General features: G+C 39.1%; 1 pseudogene; it reads right to left on the minus strand.

Moving 5' to 3' along the window:
* Window positions 1-3,961: 3,961 nt before the first annotated feature.
* LOC141511298 (actin, cytoplasmic 2-like) lies at window positions 3,962-5,147 on the minus strand (annotated as a pseudogene).
* Window positions 5,148-12,503: the final 7,356 nt, after the last annotated feature.

A 12,503-nucleotide genomic window follows, 5' to 3' on the forward strand; every position in this document is an offset into this window, starting at 1 on the left:
CTACTTAACCCTGTTTGCCTCAGTTTCCTCATCTGTAAACTGAACTAGAGAAGGAAATGGTAAGCCATTCTAGAATCTTTGTCAAGAAAATCCCAAATGGGATTACCAAAAGTCAGACACAGCTGAAACAACTGAAAATTGGCATTTCTAACAAAAGGATGTTGGGAGATTGGATTTTAACTCAACTCACAAGCATTTATTAAGGGTCTACGATGTGAAAGTCTCTGGGAAAAGTGCTACAAATACAAAGACAAAAACAAAATAGTCTCTTATTGTAAGTAATTTATATTCTATTGGGTGGATACAATAAGTAGAGCCACGATAATATTAATAGCAATAATTTATATAGAATTGTGCTAAGCACTTTATGATTATTATCTCATTTGATTCTCACAACAACCTAGGAGGTAGGTGGTATTCTTCATCATATTTTACAAATAAGGAAATGGAAGCATAGAGAGGTAAAGTGACTTGCTCAGGGTCACACAGCAATACGTGTCTGAGATTAGATTTGAAGTCAGATCTTCTTGACCCTAGTTCTGGTATTTTATCCTCCTCCTTCTCTACCCATTAAACCATTCCTGATTATACATTCTATCTATTGACTTCTCAGGAATTCTCCTGCTCACTAATTTTCTTTATATATATATATATATATATATATATATATATATATACATATATATATGTGTGTGTATATATATACACACACATATATATTTAGGTTTTTTCCCAAGGCAAATGGGGTTAAGTGGCTTGCCCAAGGCCACACAGCTGGGTAATTATTAAGTGTTTGAGACCGGATTTGAACTCAGGTACTCCTGACTCCAGGGCTGGTGCTTTATCCACTGCGCCACCTAGCCGCCCCTCACTAATTTTCTAATTGACTGACCTTGAACTGATTCATTTATATGCTGAATTCTCATCAAATGCTCTTCTCATTGACTGTCCCTATGACCCTAGTCAACCAGTGACTGGTTCTATAGCAAAGATGCACTAAGGAATTCAACTCCTCTTCTTAACAGGACCTGGTTGACATCCTTTCAGGACACATTTTGAGGGGTTACACACATGTATGGGAGTTTTCTTCTCTGAACTTTATTCAGTTTAACAAACTTTATTATTATGTCTGAAACTTTGTTAAGTAGTGGATACAAAGACAAAACAGTGAAAGTCCCTGACCTAAGGCAGCTTATAGTCTCCTCTCTCTTCCTGCAGACTCTTGGGAATAAGAGAAAGCATTGGCTCATTGTAGACTTTATTTCTGGACATTGGATCTTTGCTAATTTCCTGTGTCCTTTTCTACCCTAGTGAACTGACTGGCATAGTTTCAGAAAAATGGTTACTAAAAAAACTTAATAAATTCTACCTGTTCCTGTTTGCAGAGTATGAACTTATGATATAGTTACAATTTTTAAAAAATATATATTTCTGACACACTTCCCTGAAGTTGTTTTCTTTCTTGAAGCAATAGAAAGAACAATGAGCTCTTGACCCAACTTGGTTAATGAATACATCTAAGGTCTTGGACTTACTGGGGAAATTCAGTTTCCCTTAATGAGAATACTTTACGACATTGTTGTAAAGTTTACAAAAGTTCAAGCAAGAAGCAAGAATGAATGTGTTTTGTCAATTGTTAAATAGCTAGGTAGTGCACAGAAGAAAAATCATCTTCCTGAGCCTTAGACTCTTCCTGGCTATGTGATTCTGGTCAAATCACATAATCCTGTTGGCTTCAGTTTCCTTATCTACAAAGTGAGCTGAAAAAGGAAATGGCAAACTGCTGTGGTATCTTTGCTAAGAAAATTCCAGATGGGGTCACAAAGACACTGAAAAATGACTGAAGTGAATTCATACAATGTAATATCTTGTGATTTTTTTTGCCATTTTTCCTCAAACGAACCTTTCCATTTGCTCTAATACCATACTCCTAGCGCTGAAAGGGATTTTAGAGATCACTTAATCTATTCTCCAATTAGTGATGATTTAACTGAGGGTCCTAGAGGTTAAATCACTTACCTAGAGGCAAGTGGTAAGAAGTAGAACTGTTATTCAAAGCTATAAATCCAGACTTCAAACTCATGTTCTTTTCACTCTTGCCTAATTCTTCCCTCTATTGGCCTTCAGAGCATATCTTCTAAAGTGAACTGTTAAACATCTGCCCCGCCCCCAACCCAGGTACATCACTGAGGGAGAAGGGAAGGAGGAATTGTTCTTACCTCCTCTTCTTACTATATCCTTGACACCTCTTTTTGGGAAATGGATGTAGTAAGGGGAGGTAGTATAAGTATTAGCAGTTACAATCCACTAACCCCAAGACATTTTCTATTATTTCAATTTCATTTCTGTCTATGACTCTTTTCTGGTCTCCAGTGTCCTGGACAGTCCTCCTTGGGACTCTACTTGATCTTGCCTTTCTCCGAGCTTGGCTCATCTCATTCTTCTCTATCTTTAATGACAGGACATCATAGATCAATTGTATTTCATTCTCCAAGCATAGATTAAGGAGAATAGTGTATACTCAGCATTGTACTGGAGGCTACTCAAGAAATGAAATCTCTGCTTTTAAGGAGTTTATATTTTCCTGGGAGAAGAAGGGGGAAGAATCTGCTTTACAACTTTTACACATGTAGCCAGACCCTCTTGTAAACTTCCAGGGAACAATCCCATTAGTCATTGGTAGAAGGACAGCTTCCAAGGATAGAGTTCTCTGGCAGCTGGCAGAGAGGGAGACACACACACACACATACACACACATACACATAAACACACAAACACACAAAGTATTGAACAAAGGAAAATGAGGAGGGTCAGGGAAGGCTTCATAAGCAGGTGACTGTTAAGCCTGGGAGGAGGATAAGGCATTCTGAGGCCAGAGTGAGGAGAGATAGTCATAGAGGTAGGGAATAGTATAAGTTTAGGGGAACAGTTAGTTGTCCAGTTCAGCTGGAGTACAGAGTTTATGAATACCAAAAATGTATATTTTTTGAGATAGTTTATAGTACACTGTAGGATGTAGAAATAGTTGCAGCACTTTTATTTTCCTTATACAATGACGTGTTGGGCATTACAATTCTCAACTCTTAGGATGACTTACAAATTTGGTATTCTACTATCATGTTAGAACATTAAGGCAATGTACAAAAATCTTACATAAATTAACTAGATGCACAAATTTACAGGTTGTAAATGCAAACTTTTGCAACTCAAGGTTGAGTAACTTAGCCCCATGACATGGGGGGGAAAACAGTGGGTTAAGAAAAAAAACTGGGGGCAGCTAGGTGGCACAGTGGATAAAGCACTGGCCCTGGAGTCAGGAGTACCCGGGTTCAAATCTGATCTCAGATACTTAATAATTACCTAGCTGTGTGGCCTTGGGCAAGCCACTTAACCCCATTTGCCTTGCAAAAACCTAAAAAAAAAAAAAAAAAAGAAAAGAAAAGAAAAGGAAAAAAAACTGGTTTCTAAGGCTTGGATTCAATATGTATTCCTGCTAGGATGAAGGCAAGATATAACACACATTTAATAAACTTGCCAGCCTTAGGACAGAAATTCTGTAAGTCAGCTCTTTTAGATTCTGGAAATCTGACCTTTAGATACCCCGTATAGATCTGATACTTAATAGAACTAAACTGTACAGCTGTTGAGCATCAACCAGCCAAATACTATAATGCCATATTATCAGATCAGTTCTCTATAGAAGCTAACTCTTAGTCTTAGCCTTACCTGTCAAAATGAAGTGACCCATATCAGGGTTTAGATCAAAGATATGTACAAGATATGCTAAAATGTACACCAAGGGAACAACTGTTAACGTGAATACAAGGTCAACTCAGTAACGATTCAACAGTCTAAAAAGTGCTGATATTTGTCTAATATCAGACACAAACTTTTTTAAGGATAAGTTTCTTTTCAAAGAAGGCTTATTCCAATTTCATGAGGCCAACATGAGGTGTATTATTTGACAGGGTAAATTTTTACTTTGTGAATACTCATGCAGCAAATGCTACGCATCTGCTAGTGGTCCATTTAGAAGCATTTGTGATGGACAATGGATGGGCCAGATTCATCATATTTCTGCTTACTGATCCACATCTGCTGGAAGGTGGAGAGAGAAGCCAGAATACAATAATCCATGCCGAATACTTACATTCAGGGGAAGCAATGATCTTAATCTTCATTATGCTAGGTGCCAGGGTTGTGATTTCTTTCTGTATTCTGTCAGCAAACCAGGGTACATATTAGTACCACCAGACAATACTGTGTTGGCATATAGATCCTTTCAGATTTCAACATCACATTTCATGATAGAATTGAAAGTGGTCTCATGAATGCCACAGGATTCTATACCCAGGAAGGATGGCTGGAAGAGGGCCTCTGGACACCTGAACCTCTCATTGCCAATGGTGAACACCTGGTCATCAGGCAACTCATAGCTCTTTTCCAGGAAGAGGATGAAGCAGCAATGGCCATCTCCTGCTCAAAGTCCAGGGCAACGTAGCACAGCTTCTCATTGATATTACAAACAATTTCCCTCTCAGCTGTGGTAGTGAAGCTGTACCCTCTTTCTGTCAGTATCTTCATGAAGTAGTCTATCAGATCACGGCCAGCCAAATCCAGAAGGAGGATGGCATGGAGAAGGGCATAACCCTCGTAGATGGGCACAGTGTGGGTGACACCATCACCAGAGTCCATGACAATACCAGTGATATGACCAGAAGCATACAGAGACAACATGGCCTGAATAGCAACATACATGTTGGGGTGTTGAAGGTCTCAGACATGATCTGTGTCATCTCTCTATTGGCCTTAGGATTTAAAGGAGCTTCTGTAAGCAGAACAGGGTGTTCTTCAGGGGCTACATGAAGCTCATTGTAGAAGGTATGATGCCAGATTTTCTCCATGTCATCCCAGTTGGTAACAATGCCATGCTCAATGAGATATTTCAGAGTCAGGATACCTCTCTTGCTCTGGGCCTCATCATCAACATAACTGTCCTTCTGCCTCATTCCCACCACGACACCCTGGTGTCTTGGGCATCCAACAATGGAGGGGAACACAGCCTGAGGAGCATCATCCCCAGCAAAGCCAGCTTTGCACTTGCCAGAGCCATTGTCAGTCACAAGAGCAGCAATTTCTTCTTTCATTTTTTTTTTTTAGGTTTTTGCAAGGCAAATGGGGTTAAGTGACTTGCCCAAGGCCACATAGCTAGCTAATTATTAAATGTCTGAGACTGGATTTGAACCCAGGTACTCCTGACTCCAAGGCTGGTGCTCTATCCACTATACCACCTAGCTGCCCCCCCCCCCCTTTTTTTTTAGATTTTTCAAGGCAATGGGGTTAAGTGGCTTTCCCAAGGTCACATGGATAGATATTTATTAAGTGTCTGAGGTCAGATTTGAACTCTAGGTACTCCTGACTCCAAGGCCAGTGCTCTATCCACTGTGCCACCTAGCCTCCCCCTCCATTTTTGTTTAATCTGAGACTGTGCACCATCCTAGTCTGAGAATTCAGAGCTGGGGGGAAGGGAGGGGGGCAATAAAGGGGGAATCTCCAAAGCAACCTACAATTGCTGCTGGCTACCACTGAGTGAGACCCTAGGATGTAGAAATAGGAATAAACTTTGAATTGACTCCCATTTTAAGATGAAAAATCCAGAGCCTAGAGGGAGAAAGTAATTTACTTAAGGTCATACATCATCATCATCATCATCATCATAATAGCAAACATAATGATTATGATATTTTACAGTCCATTTTACAGTAGAGGAAACAGATAGAGAGTAAGGGACTTGCCCAGAGTCACATAGTTAGCATTGAGGTCAAATTTGGACTCAGATCTTCCCGACTACAGACCCAGTATGCTGTACCACCCAGCTGTATTAAATTTTATTAAACTGACATTTATCTAGCACTTGGAATTTTACAAAGCACTACCTTGACAAAAAGAGCAAAATTCAAAACCAGATTTCTTCACTCCAAATCTATCACTCTTTTCACTCAGGGTTGATGTCTTTTGGTAATCTGTCACTATAGGAGACCAAGGAATGTTTCACCTTGGATTGTTGGGTAAGCAACAATAAAGCAACCCCAGGTCTCATTTCCTTGGTGCCCTGATCTCTGCAAGGAAAGATAAATTCTCATACACTAATTCACACTAATATGTGAGTGACCAATAATTATTTAGTGTGTTTACTGCAGATCCTAGGGAAGCCAGTATTTGATTGACATTGCTGGAATTTTATTACAGAAGTTGGTTGTTTTTTTAATTTATGCCTTTTATTTTTAAATCAGAGTTATTTCCTGATGTAATCCTCTCCTCTCCAACTTTGTTGAATCCTTCCTTATAAAAAGGAAAACTCTTCCTTGTAACTTTTGCCCTTGATAATCTTGCTTTCTGTCTTCAACAAATTGTCCCCATAATCATACCTTTTCTCTCTCCTGATTTAAATCTCTTCTTTTCTCATGGCTCTTTCCTTACTGCCTACAAATATAACTAAGCCTCTTCTTTACTTAATTTTTTTTTCACTTGATTCTACCATTCCCCTCAAGCTATTCATTTTGATTTATCTTTTCCTTTCACAGCTAAGCTACCAGAAAAAGGTGTCATTCTTACTTGTTCCCTTCATTTCCTTTCTTCTCACTAACTTCCCAATTTCTAGCAATCTGGTTTCTGATCCTATCTCTGCTTTCTCCAAGGTTATCAATGCTTTTCCTCCCATATGCTAGTCTTTCTCTTCCTTTCTTTTTTTCCCAGAGTGAAGGCTCATTCTGCCTTTATAAGTTTCTTTTTGTTCCTAGAAAATTTGGTTAAAGGTCAGTTTTTGTGACAACATAAGATAGCTTAGCTACCTAATGTCACCCTGCTCCTTTTAGCTCAACTTGATGCCAGAATACCTCTGTTAGATAAAAATTGTTCAGCATGAGGGTAGACAGGTTTATACATCCCTTGAGTATAGACCATGATGATGGACTAATTTGCCAAATAATCATTAATCTTCACCTTTAAAACAGATTATATATGTAGGGGTGTCCTTGTGAAAGTCAGTTGTTAGGGGGGGCTAGGTGGCATAGTGGATAGAGCACTGGCCTTGGAGTCAGGAGTACCTGGGTTCAAATCTGACCTCAGACACTTAATAATTACCTAGCCGTGCGGCCTTGGGCAAGCCACTTAACCCTATTGTCTTGAAAAAAAAATCTTAAATAAAAAAAAGAAAGTCAATTGTTAAGTTTTCAGTGTAGGCATTTATATCTCTGTTAAGTTGTTTCAGTACTATCTGACTCTTCATGACTCTATTGGAGTTTTCTTGGCAAAGATAATGCAATGGTTTGTCATTTTCTTTTCCAACTCATTTTAAAGATGAGGAAACTGAGGCAAATAGGGGTAAGTAACTTGCCCAGGTCACATAGCTAGTAAGTGTTTCAGGCCAAATTTGAACTTAGGAAGATGAATCCTCTTGACTCCTGGTCTGGCTACTCTAAACCACCTTAGCTGCCCTTACACCTCAGAAACAACAGTTGCTACAAATCACAACTTGATTTGTTGTTTTGTTACTTATTGTAGTCTTAAGAAAATATTGTTATTAACAGAGTCATTTAAAAAGTGTGTGTGTGTGTGTGTGTGTGTGTGTGTGTATATATATATTTTTTTTATTTCCCCCAATTGTTAAAACAATTACCAGAACACCCCTGTAGTACTCTATAAAATAAAACTTGGTTTCAGCAAGAGTGTAGTCAAAAAGAATGACATCATCACTAGACTGGAGACCTGGTGACTGTGGACCTCCTGTAATGACAACAACAACAATAACAAACATTTAATTAGTGTGTTCTTTGCATCTCCCATCCAATTTGAGCTTTACAACACCCCTGGGTACATTATTATTATTATTTGTAGTGGTATGCCTGGGTCTCCCTATCTTGCTTAGGCTAGAAGTTAAGTGGCCACTCATGGGTCTGCCTTTTATGCTGATTGGCAGGAAAGCTTTGACCTACTTTGTTTCTAGCCTGGGCCAGTTTGCCCTTATGTAGACTGGTTTCCTCCTCACCCCAGGGATTCCCCATAGTGGTGTGAGATTTAGAAGGGACACTTAATTGGTTTTAGCACTACTGCAGATCAAAACTCCTGACCTCAGGGAATCTCACCAGCTTTAGTCTCCTTAGTAACAAAGATTACAGTGATGCTTCATCACACTGAATTCCGCAATAGTTGTGTGTCATCATGTATATTTATGTTGGTGTCATTCACAAAGTATTAGAAACCTATTAGATGGGGGCAGCTAGATGGTTCAGTGGATAAAGCACTCTCTCTGGAGTCTGCCTCAGAGGCTTGATACTACTGTATGATCCTTGGCAAGTCACTTAAAACTAGTTACCTCACACACAGAAAAAAATCCCCCAAAAGAAAACTAATTGTTCCAGAAAGGGTGGGATAACCTACTCTCCTATACCTCTACTCACAATTTCTGTGACTCCCTAGACAAATAATCTCTTCCTTGGTCACCATTTTGAATGTATGTTGTATACTCTTAGTATGTTCTTTAAGGTCAGAGATTATAATTGCTTTACACATATTTAATCTTTAGTATCCAACACATTGCCTGGCACAGAGTAGGTGTGCAATAAGAATTTATTGATTAGAGATTTTTATTTTTATTTTTGGTTTGGACTCATGATTTCATTGGTGTGGAAATAATTTAAAAAAAAGGAATAAGGGAACTATCAATATTGCTCAACAACTATTCAAATACATAAATAAAATCAGTCCTTCAGACAAATGATATACAAACCATATATAAAGTAATATGGAAGTTGATGGAGGGCTGCAACAACTGGTTTGATCAGGAAGAAACTCGAAGAAGAGGTGGTTTGTGAATGGATACTTGAAGGCAGCTAGTAATCCTAAGAGGAGGATGACGGGTGTATGTCTTCTGGGTTTGGAAGATGGCCTGTGCAAGGATACTGAGCTAGAAGATGGGGTATCATATGTGCAGAATATCGAGGAGACAAGTTTGGTTGGATCATGAAGTGCAAGATTATCATTATTATTATTATTAGGTGTAACTTGGTCCATGGAAAAAACCCTGAACTGGGCATCCTAGGATCATGGATCTGGGCTGCCATGGACCTTGGAAACAATACAGTGTATCTACCTCACATTATCATTGAGGAAATGGAGGTAAAGAGAGGGGAATTCACTCATCCAAGGTTACAAAATGATTAAGTGATGAAACTAGTTTGATAGCCTGGGATTTAGGGATGAAAGCATTTTTAGAGACCCTTGAGTTCAACTACTCAATTTCTAAAAGAGAAAACTGAAGTTCAAAAGGATTGTGTTCAATGTCACATGGTTGATTGGTTGTCCTTCATTATTGAAGACCAAAATATCACAGTATTAGATACAAGTTACAGCATGCTTTACTTTGCTTATCAGATCAATAAGAGCTCTGAATGCTCTACCATAGGTCAGACACAAATAGTCCATGTGAACACCTGGGGTGTTGTTCTAAACTTGCACATCTCACGAGTTGCTTCAATTCTAACTTGTTCACAGAGCATAGTCTCCTCTCTGATGAGGGCACAACATGCTGGATGGTCCTGTGCCAATGTCTTCCATGCTGCATAATCAATTCTAAAGTTCTTAAGAAAGTCCTTCAGAGTATCTACACTTCTTCTGATACCTGCAAGTGCTTGCTTTGTATGAATTCTTCATAAAATAGTCTTTTTGGCAATGTACTTTTGGCATTTGAAATTATGGCCAGCCCAACATCACATAAATAGAACATATAATACTCTAACCCAAGTCATCTGATTCCAGATTGAGCGGAATTTCCCACCTACTGGGAATCAGGAGAACTGATCTTACCTTAATTCTATCACTAATTGTATGAGCTTAGTTTCTCCATGGATAAAATGAAGGTGTTGGAAGAGATGTTTTTATTAAGTATCTTTTACTATTAATTAGAAAAGGCAGTAGCTCTAATGAGACTCACTACTTGGTGGTAGCTGCAGGTACTTTCCCTTTTCTTGGAACACAGGCTGTCTATATTAGCTCAGGGTCATTAAGTCTGACTGGCATCATCACCTATAGATCTGGGCACTGCTAGAGGTAGTATAGTGAGGTGGTAGGAATACTGGTTTTCAGGTATGAAGCCTCAGGTTTGAGGCTAGCTCTGACTCTGACCAGCAAGGTAATCCTGGTCAATTTTTTCTGGGCCTCAGTTTCATTTGTAAAATGAGGATACAAGGACTTGTACCACCTATCCCACAGAGTAGTCATCAGGAAAGTACAATTTAAAACTTTGAAGCAGCAGGTTGCATGGTGGATAGAGTGCTGGGCCTAGAGTCAGAAAGACTTGAATTCAAATCTAGCCTCAGACACTTGCTGTATGACCCTGAATGAGTTACTTCACTTTTATTGGACTCGGTTTTCTTATCTATAAAATGAAGAGGTTGGACTCAACAGCACTTGAGGTTCCTTCCAACCTCTAAATTTATAACCATGTGACCTTTAATCTTCTCTCCTCTCCCAGTTCCTCTTTAGAATGTTGTTACATGAGAATAGTGACTATCTTGTTTTCTTGTTTTGGTATCCTCAGCCCTTACTTAGCACAGTAACTAGCACATTACAAGCACTTTAAGGTTCTCTTCCTCTCTCTCCCTTTCTTTTCTCTCTGTCTCTCTCTGTCTCTCTCTCTGATCTCTCCTTTCTGCCTCTCTGTCTTTTTCTCTCTTTCTCTCTCTCTCCCCTCTTCCTTTATCCTCTCTTCTTTCCCTCACTCTTTACTGTATGTATGTAATCATGTATGTATGTATGTATGTATGTATATACATTCATCCATCTCTCTCATCCATCCATCCATCCATCCTTTCATCCATCCATCTGTTCATTCATTCATCTATCCATCTCTCTCTCTCTCTCTCTCTCTCTCTCTCTCTCTCTCTCTCTCTCTCTCTCCCCCCCTCCCTCTCTCCTAATGTAATCTATTATCTATCATCTCTGATCATTACCTACATGTTAAAGTCAAGGGATATAGAGACTCTAAATTGGATTACCACTAGGTGTCACTCTGTCTGCACAAATGATCACTACCTCTTTATGATTGCTTCTGAGTGACACTTTTGACAGTTTGTAGCATTCCTGGGGGAAGGGGGAGTCCCTCCCTCTGCCCTTTAATTACTGCATCTCTCCTTAGCAGAGAAGGGGAGCCCAGACAACTAAAATAACAAGCCAATGTTCTTTGCGAGGAAATGCAGGAGGTGGTTAAACCGTCTTCTCCCTTCCCGGTCTTGGGCGGCATCAATCAGGATCCAATTGTGGTTTCCTCCTCTCTGGTTATCGTGGTGCCACTCGGTGGGCCACGGAAAATAAAATCTGCTGAATTATTTCTTTTCTATTTTCTGTCTCACCGAGGAGGAGGGTGTTAATGTAGTCTGGCAGTTGCTTGAAACTGAGATGGATAGCAATAGGGTGTGTTAACAAACAAGGGCAGGAAATAGAATGTCATATTTTCTGAAGGGTGAAACTATCCTCAGGAGACAGATTGGCAGGGTCCTGCTAAGGATACATTTGAGGGGGAAAAGCACCAAAAACACTCCCAAAACCCTACCCAAACCCAACTTCATACTGTGTCTTTTTTATCCTCCAGTACCTCTTGGGAGAGGTCCATTTGCAATTTTATCTCCCATTCAGTTAACTGGCAGATAAGTCGGTGTGATATAAAGGATTTGGATTTTTTTGTCCCTCTTCCAAATATCATTTTGAATGCTGATGTTTGAAGTGACAACCATATCACTAGATTCCCAGGTAGGTTTAACCACTGAGAACAAAAATCTTTCAATTTAAGAACATTCTGACCAGCCTGGAAAATTGTTTTCTACCATTCCCCAATGTGCCAATGTTGCAGAATCAATTATGAGTTCCTAGAATTTAAGGATAATAAAAACAGATGACATTTATATAACACTTTCAGGTTTACAAATTGTATATGGTAGAAAGAATTTTGGATTTGGAGTCTTCAAACTTGGACGGGTTTGTTCCTTAATATCTGTGTAACCCTGGATAGATCAAAAATTGACAGGGACAAAAGATGAAAAAAAGAAAGCTTAGAGGGATTGTGCAAGGTGGGAGACAGATCTGTTGGAGTTCTGTGGTGGTGAAATTGTGAACTGTTCCAACTAGTCTGAAAAATGGAATTATGCTAAAAAATAGTGACTAGAATATTAATACTTGTTGATCCAGAGATCCCTCTGATCTTGGATTCCTCATCATTAAATGAAGGGGTTTTACTAGAAGCTCTCTTAGAATATTTCTACATATAATCTATAATCTGAATATTTTTGAGCTTCATAATATTTCCATGAGTTTTGTTGTAGTTAGGGGTCTGGATTTATGATTTCATTTGCCTGGAGGAAACTCCCTTTACTTATATAGGAGGCTAACTTCTTTATTTTATAGTCTAAGAGAGTTGGTTGCGATATTGAAGGGTTAAGTGACTGGTGTGG

The sequence above is a fragment of the Macrotis lagotis genome, chromosome 2 (genome assembly GCF_037893015.1).
Source record: "Macrotis lagotis isolate mMagLag1 chromosome 2, bilby.v1.9.chrom.fasta, whole genome shotgun sequence".
Taxonomy (NCBI): Eukaryota; Metazoa; Chordata; class Mammalia; order Peramelemorphia; family Peramelidae; genus Macrotis; species Macrotis lagotis.